The following is a 13,491-nucleotide window of genomic DNA, read 5'->3' as shown; positions in this document are numbered from 1 at the left end:
AAGCTTAATATAAATTAAAATCATTCAGCTAAGAACATGTAGCTAATGAGAAACCAGAGCAAAAGCTGTATGACAAGATATGATTAAATTAGAAAAGCTTATTAGATAAAAGGTCAGTTTTGAATGTTAAAAATGACAGGTTAACCTAATATATCTATTTTGGCCTCTCCAGCCAAAACCTATAAAACGACAGCAAATTAATCCAAAGCTCTAACCATGAAAAGAAGGGGACCATATAAGGCAAGAGATTTTCATGTATATTTGGAAAATCAAAAGTAGGAAAAGTAGAATAATTCAGCACAGAGAATAAACCATACCCAGGTATTTAAAAAGAGGTGAAATTAGAAAGAATCACAATGTGGCCAGACCAGGCGGTGGCACAGTGAAGTGTCGGACTGAGATGCGGAGGACCCAGGTTCAAAACCCCGAGGTCGCCGGTCTAAGTGTGGGTTCACTGGCTTGAGTGTGGGATCATAGACATGACTCCATGGTCACTGGCTTGAACCCAGAGTTCACTGGCTCGAGGCCCAAGGTCGCTGGCTTGAGCAAGGGGTCACTCAATCTGCTGAAGCCCCAGGGTCAAGGCACATGTGAGAAAGCAGATAGATGGGTGAGCAATGAGGGTGCCATAACAAAGAGTTGATGCTTCTTGTCTCTCTCCCTTCCTGTCTCTCTGTCCCTGTCTGTCCCTCTCTCTATCTCAAAAAGAAAAAAAGAATCACAATCTGGAGGAACAAAGTACCATAAAAAGGGTTGAAAAGCAAATCGCTGAATTAAAAGCTATAGTTGGAACAGTAAACCCCAAACTCTTCCCCTCGCTCCTTTCTTTCCAAAAATAGAATGTTTATTTTTGGAGAGTAAGGATCTCAAAACAGTTCTTTCCCCTATATGTGGGAGTTAAGTATAAAGAATAAAAGAAAGTATATGTACTCAATGTTGAGACCCAACGACTCTTTTCTGGTTTTGTTTCTACAGTGCTGTCTGAAGACTAAGGGATTTTATTAATCTTGGATCGCCAAACAAAACACCAGATAAGATTTCTGGATCTCAACATATGGAACGCTTCCAATTACAAAGCTAACTTGTCATTTTGATCATCCTACCCCCAACAAAATCTACTAGGCACCAGAAGTTTCTTATCAGCTTTTTAATGCTTCCCACTAATAGACAAACATCAAGGATCACTAGGCATCCAAGGAAGGCCTCTGATATGAAAGAAATACCAAAAAAGAATTTAAAGAAAATCTGAAGAAAGAAGCTAATTATTATCTCAAAGTGGTAATACATTCATTCATAAAATAACACGATGCATGAGAAAGATGTGGGTTTGAACCCCAGTCAGGGCACACACAGGAAACATCCAGTGAATACACGACTGAGTGAAATAACAAACAAATGCTTCCCTTCCCCTCTTCCTCCGTTTCTCTAAAAATCAATCGAAAGGGAAAGGGAAAGGGAAAGGGAAAGGGAAAGGGAAAGGAAAGGAAAGGAAAGGAAAGGAAAGGAAAGGAAAGGAAAAGGAGGAAGTGAGGGAAAGGAAAGAAGGGAGGGAAGAAAAGAAAGTAAGTGAGCCTTGGTCAGATAGCTTGACTGGCTGGAGCGTGTCCCAGAGCATGGAGGTTGCCAGTTTGATTTCCCGGTCAGGGCACAAACAGGAGCAGCTCCATGTTCCTGTTATGGATCTCCCTACCTGTCTGTCTGTCTCTCTCTCTCTCAAAAAAAAATAAAAAAGAGCTTATGGATATTCAAAATGTGATACACTATTTTTAAAACGTGGTATATTATAATAATCAACATAAGGCTTAGAGTAAACTTCTCTGAAGTAGAAAATGTTTTAAAAATAGGAGCATTGTCAAGGAGAGTTAATTAGAACAAAAAATCAAAGAAATAAAAGAACCTTTCTAGAATTAAAAGAATACAGATCTTCACATTGAAAGAGTTCAAAAGTATTCAGCAGATCAAAAGAAAGAGACCAACACTAAACACAATTTATCCTCTTGAAATTTCCAAATAGTATGACAGTGAAAAAGCAGGTCACATACAAAAGAAATTAGAATGCTTTCTTGATTTCAACTTTAAAAGTTTTTAAGACAATGAAGCAATAATTGTAATACTAAGAAAAATGTTTAGCCTTGAATTCCAATCTGACAACTAAATGTGAGATAGAGTACAGGACACATTTTCAGACATACAAAAGTAAAAAAAATAAATTTTTTTCACAAAACAAAAAAAGATCAAAGGAAGCTAAATGAAGAGGATGTCCTAGGAAAATGGGAATGTAAGTAATTAAAGAACCAGACACAATATTCAAGAAAAGGTATGAAAAAAGCATAGGGAGAAACATACTGAGATTGGAGCAGGATCACAGATAATGGAAGCCAAGTTCTAAGAAAAAACATTAAACAGAAACTATTCCTGTATGTGGCAAAGACAATACAATTGGGAAAATACTGAAAAAATGGCAATTGAATAAATTTATTTTAATTGAATTTATTGAGTGATATAAGAGCTATTGTTCAAGAAAGGAGGTCTTGTGCTTGGGTGAACTCTCAGTATTCACATATTTATGATGATATACAGTCTATTGATTTTGCTACATACATACTATGGGATGGAGGTCTGTACAAGAAATAGAGAGACAATGGTGAATAAGAAAAACATATACAATACTGAAAAAATCACAAACAGTATAAATACAGCATTTAGAAATATACTGCTCACAAAAATTAGGGAATATTTCAAAATGAATATGAAGCTATAAAATATCCCCTAATTTTTGTAAGCAGTGCATAAAGGTAAATCCTAGAATAGCTAAAAAGTTGAGGGCTACTTACTGCCTTTGGAAAGTGGGAATGAAACTAAGGTAAAGGGTGGGGCAAAGAACTACTGTTATCCTTTTAATCCTTTTAAGTAGGATGAAGATGTTTCCTGGTCTGCCTAGAATAGTTCCAGTTTATGGTTAGAAAAGTCCTAATTTGTGCTCATTATTCCAGGACAATTATTAATAGTGCTTGGGTTGTCTCTTAAAATTGGCCTAGTTTGGATAAAGCATACCATCACTTCAGCTTTTTATAAGCTATGTATGTATGTCCGCACAAATTTTTTTTTTACTAAAAAGGTGTGTTATCAGTTGGGCTTTTAAAGAAAGTGTACAATAGAAAGAGTATTAATGCTTAAACAATGACATGCAAAAACCCATAAATGATTTTAAAAGTAGCAGATTTATTGTTTTACCAAGAAGGTTATAAAATACTAAAAGGACTGTAGTTGTGACCTGAGGATATTTAACAGGAAACAAAATAATTTTTAAGATACAGGTCTATAGATGATTCTTTAATAACAATAATGATTTTTAATCATACCTCCATAGTTTTACTTTGACTATATTTATATCCAATTCTTACCTGCATACATGTAGAATGAAACTAAACTAACCCAGTAGGAAATCTGCTCAAAACAAACCCCTTGAGAGAAGACAAAGAGGCAGAGTCCTATGAGAGATATCATTTATACTGTATAAAACTATTTCTGGCAACTCCTCTACATAAACTGATTGAATTTTGACAATGTAGGTGTTACCAGAGAACTTATATAATATGGTTGCATAAGCTGTAGGTCAAAAGCACAAAAAATAGCAAAAAAATATTTTTTTAATGTACAGTCCTTGAAAAACTATCAAATCACCTGCAAGGTACTATGAGGCATTTTTTTTTTATTCTTTCATTCTTTTAACAGTTTCTTAGGTGTTTAGCATGTATCAGCCACACTAAAATTAATACTAACCAAGGGGATGAAGTGACAACATCCAACATCCTGCAAGAATGATTATCAAGAAATTGTAGTCTAGTAGAGAGCGAAGCTATACAAATAACCACATAAATTATAAGTGCTATAAAGGAATAGATATAAGCAAAAATAGCACATTAGCAGGAAGTATTTGAACCTTAATGCTTTTAACCAAGTCTTAAAGAGTACATAGCACCAAAAAAAGTTCATACGTACCTTTCCTCAATCGTCAATATAATGGTATCTTAGTTTTCTCCTGTCACTATATACTGTTTGTTTTCTAAATTTCTTTCGATTTGATTTCACAGTTGAGACAGTCAAGCTCTCTATCTGGTGATAAGATAAAGACTTACCACATCAGAGCTGTGATTCATGTAGATGGTAAGAGAGATATACCGGTCTGCCATACCTTGCCATTCAATTTGTATACTGCACTCATCATTACTATGAAACTTTCATAACAGAATACTCTGAGACTCAATGAAGTACTAAGCATCTAACTAGAATTATGTGATCAAATTCCTTATCAACAAATCTATGATTAAGCTGAGGCACTGTCAGCAAGAGTCCACACTTTCGGCCCTGGCCGGTTGGCTCAGCAGTAGAGCGTCGGCCTAGCGTGCGGAGGACCCGGGTACGATTCCCGGCCAGGGCACACAGGAGAAGCGCCCATCTGCTTCTCCACCCCTCCGCCGCGCCTTCCTCTCTGTCTCTCTCTTCCCCTCCAGCAGCCGAGGCTCCATTGGAGCAAAAGATGGCCCGGGCGCTGGGGATGGCTCTGTGGCCTCTGCCCCAGGCACTAGAGTGGCTCTGGTCGCAACATGGCGACGCCCAGGATGGGCAGAGCGTCGCCCCCTGGTGTGCGTGCCGGGTGGATCCCGGTTGGGCGCATGCGGGAGTCTGTCTGACTGTCTCTCCGTTTCCAGCTTCAGAAAAATGCAAAAAAAAAAAAAAAAGCCACACTTTCTTCATGCCTGAACTTGCATGGAATGCAGAACGATGAGCTACAAAGCCACAAAAGTCTTATAATCACTATTTGAGATTGATGCTTCCTAGGAAACTGAAGAACTCTTTAAAGCAGGGGTCTCAAACTCAACTCAGCACGTGGGCCGCAGAGCAAGATCAGAGCCGTTCGGGGGGCCGCACTAGGTCTACAAAAGGCAACTGTTACGCAACACTTTTCTCACTGCAGTTGAAAACAAAAAAAAATCAGTACAAGAACCACAATCGTACATGCAGTTTACTCAGTGTCACAAAACGACCAGAAACTGTAGTTCGCATCACAACTGCTGTTAACTAAGCTAATATCTAGCTAGGATGCTCGAGAAATGAAAAATACAAGTAGGCCCCTAGGCTTACTTAATTTTATCCAAAATATTTTGAACTTCGTGGATTAGTCTGCGGGCCGCACAAAATTGTTCGGCGGGCCGCCCGCGAGTTTGAGACCCCTGCTTTAAAGTAAGTTCATGTTTTTGGTGCCCTGTTGAACACTATATAAAGGCTGTTTAGAGCAAAAAAAGTTTTTCTACCAATATATAGCACCATTCAAATATATTCTGTGGAAATAATCTTAAACTTTATATTAATCTAAGTAAAATCCTAAAGGAATTCTATGTCATTACCCAACGTAAAAAATTCTGTAACTAGTTTTTCTGCCTGACATTATCTGCAAGTTACCAAAATCTCTTAATCACCTGTTAAGTGCAATTGAAAAAACTATTTCATAACTTATTCTAGAATACAAATAAATTTAAATTGAATTTTATAATGTTTTTCAACAAGGCTTTACTTGGATATCAGGGCTACTCTGTATAAACCAACAGTTTGTCTCTAACAAAACCATGCTGGACTTTGCCTAAAGGAACATCATCAATCCACACAGCGCTACTCTGTAAACCAACAAAATTTGTCTCTTAACAAAACCATGCTAGACTTTGTCTAAAGGGAACATCATCAATCCACACATTTTCTTATGTATTTTATCCTGCTAGAAATGGCACCCTTTTCCAATCACTTTCAATTGTTTTCTACTACCTTAAAAAGGAAGTCTAAATTCTTTGACCTTGCATCCAAAACTTTAACCTACCTTCCCCACTTAATTTCAAGCTATCACCTGGAAAAAAAAAACCCTAGCTAAACTCAATTTCTAAGAGTTAGTTATTGAGTGCTTTATACCAGACAGAGTGCTAAACTATTGAAATATAGTAATAAAGCCTATCTCCTGCAGTCGTATCTTAGGGATAAGGGGAGTGAAGGGAATTAAATACACAAATAACTGCAGAATATTATCTCAGACATACAGAAAATGCCATGGAAAAAAATCTCTTTGGTTGTTGATAATGGCAGATTATTCAAACTAATCCTTCCCCCCAACAGTGAATATGTTACATAAAATATAAAGAACAGCCTCTTAAAAGCAATCAAGGGTTGACAAAATAATATGGAATTACTAGGTCTATAATGAAGAGAAAATGGGAATCAAAAATTAAAAGAAGTACAAAAGCCACTTCTGTTCTAAAAGTGTTTGTAAATTCCAAAACACTTAATTTTGTCTTGTCAATCTCATGAAAAAAAAAAAAAAAAAAAATCAAAGACCAGGACATGCAGAAGGTTAGGACTCTAATAAACCAGTGGTCCCCAACCCCCGGGCCGCGGACGGGTATTGGTCCATGGGCCATTTGGTACCAGTCTGCAGAGAAAGAATAAATAACTTACATTATTTCCGTTTTATTTACATTTAAGTCTGAAAGATGTTTTATTTTTTTTAAATGACCAGATTCCCTCTGTTACATCCGTCTAAGACTCACTCTTGATGCTTGTCTTGTAAGTTCGACAATTATATTTAAAAATACCAGAGTTTTTATGCCGATCGCATAATTTTATTTTGTGTGTTTATCTGTCCCACCCTAAAGGCTGGTCCGTGAAAATATTTTCTGACATTAAACCGGTCCGTGGCCCAAAAAAGGTTGGGGAGCACTGTAACAGACCATCTCATCAGGCAGCTGAACTCCAAGTCCCTAACAACAGGTTAAGAGCTACACCAGAGGAAAAGCAGTTCTTGCGCAGATATGCAGCTAAGGTTGTTATTTCCTAAACAGTAAATAGAAGCTCAAACCCTAAATTTAGTTTAAGATTGTCCCCACCACGTAAGCCACCAAAAACAAGACATAAGCAAACACAAATCTTCCTGGAGGAATGTGCCTTCATGCTAGGATTCAGATTATTTCTACAATCTTTTAAGTATAATGAGCAGGCTATAACTAAGCATACAATGAAATAAGGCACCAAAACAAGTCCCTGAGATGCAATATACAAGAGAAAAAGTGTCAAAGCAAGTATTTCAGATAGATTATATAAAACTACTATATATTTACAATGTTTAAATAAAGAAAAAGCATAAAAACTATGTGCAGGGAAGAGGACACTGCAAAAAGCACATGTGAAAAAATGACTAAATTGGATGGAGGACAATCTTTAAGATAACTGGCCTGGACTCTTCAAAAATCAGTGTCACAACACGAAAGTATTGTTCTATTCTAGTTTGAGACTAAAGAAACAAAATCCAATGCAATGCATGCAACAGCTGGTTCCTGATTTATAAAACAGAAAGTTTGAATGTAGACTGAATTTTAGTGGTGTCATAATGTCTGCAACTTAGTATCAAATAATTCAAAATAAAATTACATATTTTAGAAAGCACTGTATGTAAAATACATATAACCCATATATAGCATATATGGCAAATTATTAACTACTAAATGTAGGTGAGGTTAAACAGATATTATTTTTACTATTCTCCCAACTTTCCTCTACTTGAATAATTTCAAGTAAAATTAATCAAAAATAGAGGGTGAGGAGTGTTTCGTCTCTGCTTAGTAGCCACAAGAGAACATTGCTCTTACTCTAACATAACAAGAGTAAGACAGATAACCACATATTAAATCACTTTTCTTGAGTCCAGTAGAACTGAGGTTGCAAGGCAACTAGATGAGCTGAACTACAAAGAATGGCAAGATCCTCCAACAAGGAGAGATGGGACAAAAGTAGCCACCATAAAAGCTGCTATAAAACAACCAAATTTTATTTAACTTTAAATTCCTAAAGGCCAAATATTTCCTAGTATGAGAGTTTAAAAACTTTGGGAACTCCAACATGAGGCATCTTTTCCATAGGTCTCTACTGAGTATTCATAAGAAAAAATAAAGACAAGCAGGAGATCTGAAGTCTCACTTTCTGTAGCAAGACCACGTAGGGACTAAGAAGCTCATCCATGCTCCAGACTCCAAGTGAGTACAAGATTGGATTAGACGTTTTTGGACAGGAGTAGAAAAGCCACTTTCTATAAGGACTCTGCACTAATACAAGACCACTATTTTTTGGCCTTTACAGGCTATGAAACTTGAATACCCAAAATCCTCCACTAATACAAGGCAGAGATCAGATGGAAGGAACAGGGGCAGTGGCAGGGGTCTGTCTGTACTCTAGACTTTAGGAGGCAGGAAGAAAGGAAGAAATATTGGGACAGCCCCATCTCTGAGAATAAGGTCCACAGAGCCCACCTAAGACTGGAGGAGGATGCAAAGAACTAACACCCTCATGCACCATGAGCTCTGCTCCAAATAAGCAATAGCAACCTGATCACGCAGTGGCACAGTGGAAAGATCATCAGCCTGGGATGCTGAGACTCCAGGTTCAAATCCCTGAGATCTCAGGATTGAGCACAGGCTCATCAGGCTTAAAGCCAAGGTCGCTGGCTTGAGAGCAAGGGGTCACTGGCTCGGTTGTAGTCCCTGGGTCAAGGCACATATGAGAAAACAATCAATGAACTAACAGGTATAAGTTGATGCTTCTCATCTTTCTCCCTTCCTGTTTGTCTGTCCCTGGCTGCCCCCACCTCTTAGAAAAAAAAAAAAGCAACAGCAGTCTACATCTGAGTTGATCTTTGAGGAATGAAAACAGAAGAGAAAGAAACAGAGCCACAATAAACAAAACAGCATGGTATTGGCAGGAAAACACACAGACTAATGGAATAGAACCGAGAGCCCAGAAACAAAACCACATATATATGGACAAATAATCTTTGACAAAGGAGCCAAAAACACACAGTAAAGAAAATCTCTTCAATAAATGGTGCTGGGAAAATTGGAAAGCCACATGCAAATGAATAAAACTTGACTACAGTTTGTCCCCTGCACAAACATTAATTCAAAATGAATCAAAGATCTAAATATACGAGCTGACATAGAAAATAACATAGATACTAAACTCATGGACCTTGGTCATAAAGAACAATTTATCAATTTGACTCCAAAGGCAAGGGATGTAAAAGCAAAAATAAATGAATGGGCCTATTCAAACTAGAGGTTCTGTACAACAAAAGAAGTTGACAACAAAACAAACAGCCAACTAAAAGGGAGATAATTGCAAACAACAGCTCCAATAAGGGGTTACTATCCAAAATATATAAAGACTTGGCAAAGCGCAGCAAAAAACAACCAAGCAATACTATTTAAAAATGGGGAGAGGGCCCGACTGTGGTGGCGTCAACCTGGAACACGGAGGTCCCGGTTCAAATCCCTGGGCTTGCTCAGTCAAGGCACATACAGGAAGCAACTACAATGACTTGATGCTTCCCAATTCTCGCCCTCTTTCTCTTTCCCCTCTCTACTGTCTCTAAAAATCAATAAAAATAAAATCTAAAAACAAAAGAAAAAAAATGAGGAGAGGCCCTGAACAGACACTTCTCCCAAGACATACAAATGGCCATCAGATATATGAAAAGATACTCCTTTTTCACTAGCTATTTGAGAAATGCAAATTAAAAATACAATGAGATACCACCTCTACCTGTTAGATTGGCTTTTATCAACAAGATAGGTAATAACAAGTATTGGAGAGGCTGTGGAGAAGGAACCCTCATTCATTGCTAGTGGGAATGCAAATTAGTACAACCATCATGGAAGAAAGTATGGTGGTTCCTCAAAAAATTAAGAATAGAACTAGCATTTGACCCAGCAACCCCTCTACTGAGTTATCTACCCCCAAAACTTAAAAACATTGGTACATAAATACACGCACCACCACGTTCATCACAGCATTATTCAAAGTGGCCAAGACATGGAAACAACCAGTGTCCGTCGATAGAGGACTGAATAAAGATGTGGAACATATATACAATGGACTACTATTCAGCCATAAGAAATGATGACATGTCATTTACGACAACATGGATGAATCTTGAGAACATTATACTGAGTGCAGTAAGTAAATCAGAAAAAGTTAAAAACTATATGATTTCACATATAGATAGGATACAAAACTGAGACTCATGGACATAGATAAGAGTACCAAGGTTACCAGGGGGAGGACGACTTGGGAAGAGGGAAAGGGTATAAAGAGGAACAAATATAAGGTTAACGGAAAATGATTTGATTTTGGGTGAGGGACATACTACATAATCAACTGTTCAAATGCTGTTGAAATGTTTACCTGAAACCTATGTACTCTTGTGGATCAGTGTCACCCTGTTGAATTTAATTTTATAAATTAAAAAAAAAGAGGAAGAAGGTATAAAGATACTAAAGCATGTTGAAGAATGTTAAGTGTGAGGGGTAAAACTGAAGGCATAAAAGGGGAGAGAGGAATAGAAAGGACTCTGAAGGAAGACAGAAAGTAGATCCTATCCAGACTGTAAAGGTAATTTTGTATCCTCTGCTCAGTATTTTTTTACTTTCATAAGGGAACAATTTTGAAGCTTTTCATCATCAGTAAAGGCTATATTATTTTTTCATTAAAGATCCAGAAATTATGTTTCTGACAATTAGTTTGCAAAAATGAAACAATAAGTAGTCTAGCAAAACTCACCTGGTTTTGCCCTGCCTCTATAATAGTCATATACAGCTTCCTGCATTTCTTGCAATTTTGAAACTAACTTAGTAATTAATTTTACTACTGTTATGGAACCATGGGGAAAAACTACTCATTTGGCTACAAGCTTAAGAGCTACTGAAGATTCTGAAACAGCATCAGCTAAAAACAAACAAATAGAAAAACCTAAAATAACTCAGTAGTAAGGACAAGATATTAGAAAGAGACACATGGCTCCAAGACAAATTAGTGAGGGCCCAAAGTAAATGAATAGAAAGCAGATTCAATATATCTCAATCTAAAAGAGTGGTGGGGAGGGAAGAATTATTCTGAGTGCTGAAGAACTATTTTTTACATATACATATATACACATACATATATATGTATGCATAGACATAAGAACTATTATATATACACATTTATACAAGTATATATATGTATATACTACACACATATATACTTGTATGTATATATTGGCACACAGTTGGGAGTAGAAGAGGACAAGAGAAAGTTTGTAAAGAATGAGTAGTCTGAAGTCTATGCCCAGAAGAGGTCTTAAAGCATGTTGGAAATAGTTTTAAAAACACAGGAAAGCAATGTGACCAGGAGGTGGTGCAACAGATAGAGCATCGGATTGGGACACAGAGGACCCAAGATCAAAACCCCGAGGTCGCCAGCTTGAGCGTGGGCACATCTGATTTGAGCAAGGTTCAGAGCCAAAGGTCGCTGGCTTAAGCAAGGGGTCACTCACTCTGCTGTAGCCCCCAGGTCAAGGCACAGATGAGAAAGTAATCAATCTATGAACAACTAAGGTGCTGCAGCGAAGAATTGATAACTTCTCATTTCTCTCCCTTCCTGTCTGTCTGTCCCTCTCTCTGTCTCTCTGCCTCTGTCACACACACACACACCACAGGAAAGTAGTCTGGGTGGGAATTTATTTTCAATCACACTGATCTATTTACTTTTTCACATACACATAGACCTCCTTGTCTTCCATTTGTACTGTACCTTCTACCTCGTCAGCCTTAGTTCCCCCACCCCCATCCCAACTGATTATGTCTAATTAGTAGAATCTGGGGCACTATGAAAAAGTAAACTGAAAAACTTCAGGCAGTATTTAGGAAAATACTTGGAACAAAGGAGACCTACCTACTACCCTAATTAAGAGTAAAACTTTCTCTGAGTACCACTCCAGGTTGCCTATCAAGTAGGGCTTAAAGCTTTTGGTTCAATAAATTTGGAAATCTGTTAACTCTGAAGATATGAGAAATAGCAGTGTAGTGCTCAAACGTTTTTCACTGATTTTGCTTAAAAAGTTCTGTCAAATAGCACATATTCTCTTCCTATCACACCAGAATGCTGTGTCCCTATTACTACAGTTAACAGTCCTGTTCAGAATCTGTCAAGTCACATAGCAGTAATGAACCAAATACCAGACTAACAAAAGAGCACTGGCTCTATCCCTATTAGCTATCCCAATTAACAAATATTATGGCCAACACCTAAAATATTTCCTTTATTTTAAATGTATACATTAATAAAGGTAATTTTTCCAAAAACAGAAAACTGAGGCTAGGCAAGATAAATTAAGCACTGCCCAATTTTCAGCACAAGCCAATTTCCAATTACGTATTTGTAGAAATATTGTAGTTAAGAGTGCAAGCTTTGCCCTGGCCAGTTGGCTCAGCAGTAGAGCATCGGCCCAGCGTGTAGAAGTCCCAGGTTCAATATTCCCGGTCAGGGCACACAGGAGAAACATCCATCTGCTTCTTCACCCTTCCCCCTCTCTTTCCTCTCTATCTCTATTCCCCTCCCGCAGCCAAGGCTCCATTGGAGCAAAATTGACCTGGGCACTGAGGATGGTTCCATGGCCTCCGCCTCAGGTGCTAGAATGGCTCCAGCTCCAACGGAGTGATACCCCAGATGGGCAGAGCATTGCCCCCTGGTGAGCACGTGTGTGTGTGGGGGGGGTGTCCAGGTCCAGCATATGCAAGAGTCTGTCTGATTGCCTCCCCACTTCAAACTTCAGAAAAATACAAAAAAAAAAAAAAGAGTGCAAGCTTTGAAATCTGTCCTTTACTTGGTGTGACTCTAGGTTTAATCTTTATATGCTTAATTTCTTCACTCACAAAAGGAGACTAGTAATAGTACCAACTTCAAAAGTATATTATAAACTTTGCTGGCACATAGTATATATTCAGCAAACACTAGTTATTATTAAGCAATACTACCACTGTTAAAAGATTTTCACATATATGCACTGGCCAGATAGCTCAGTTGGTTAGAGCACTGTCTCAATGCTCAAGGTTGCAGGTCCAATCCCTAGTCAGGGCACATACAGGATTAACCAATGAATGCACAAACAGGCGGAGCAACAGACTGATGTTTCTTTCTCCTCTCCCCTCTCTAAAATCAAGCAATTTTTAAAAAAGATTTTCATACAAACAACTTAGTAAATAATGACTTTTTCATTATTTAATTAAATTAATGAAATTAATTTACTATTTGTCTTCAACATGTAGTTTAAAAAAAAAAAAAGACTTTTTAAAGTCATTCAGGCCCTGGTCCAATAGCTCTGTTGGTTTGGGTCTTGTCCCATAAGCAGAGGTTGCTGATTCGATTCCCAGTCAGGGCACAACAGGAACAGATCAATGTTCCTGCCTCTCTCTCTCTTCCTCTAATCAATAACATAATCATCATCTTTTAAAAAAAATAATAAAGCCATTCAGATTTGTGTACAAATTGATCCCATTACTATGAGGTCAAGACACTTATATACCTTATTTGTGTAAGTACATTCATAAAAATTGGGAAAGAAACAAGCATTATTAACATATT

General features: G+C 37.6%; 1 protein-coding gene and 1 long non-coding RNA gene across 7 annotated transcripts in view; both read right to left on the bottom strand.

Moving 5' to 3' along the window:
- LOC136378965 (uncharacterized) overlaps positions 1-13,491 on the bottom strand; it is a 339,755-nt gene that overhangs the window by 41,452 nt on the left and 284,812 nt on the right. The gene's annotated exons all lie outside the window — the stretch shown is intronic.
- MARCHF7 (membrane associated ring-CH-type finger 7) overlaps positions 1-13,491 on the bottom strand; it is a 57,854-nt gene that overhangs the window by 38,192 nt on the left and 6,171 nt on the right. The gene's annotated exons all lie outside the window — the stretch shown is intronic.

This window comes from Saccopteryx leptura, chromosome 7 (assembly GCF_036850995.1).
Source record: "Saccopteryx leptura isolate mSacLep1 chromosome 7, mSacLep1_pri_phased_curated, whole genome shotgun sequence".
In the NCBI taxonomy this organism is placed as follows: Eukaryota; Metazoa; Chordata; class Mammalia; order Chiroptera; family Emballonuridae; genus Saccopteryx; species Saccopteryx leptura.
Note: the sequence above shows the minus strand (reverse complement) of the source record. Positions and strands in the feature narration are given on the sequence as shown.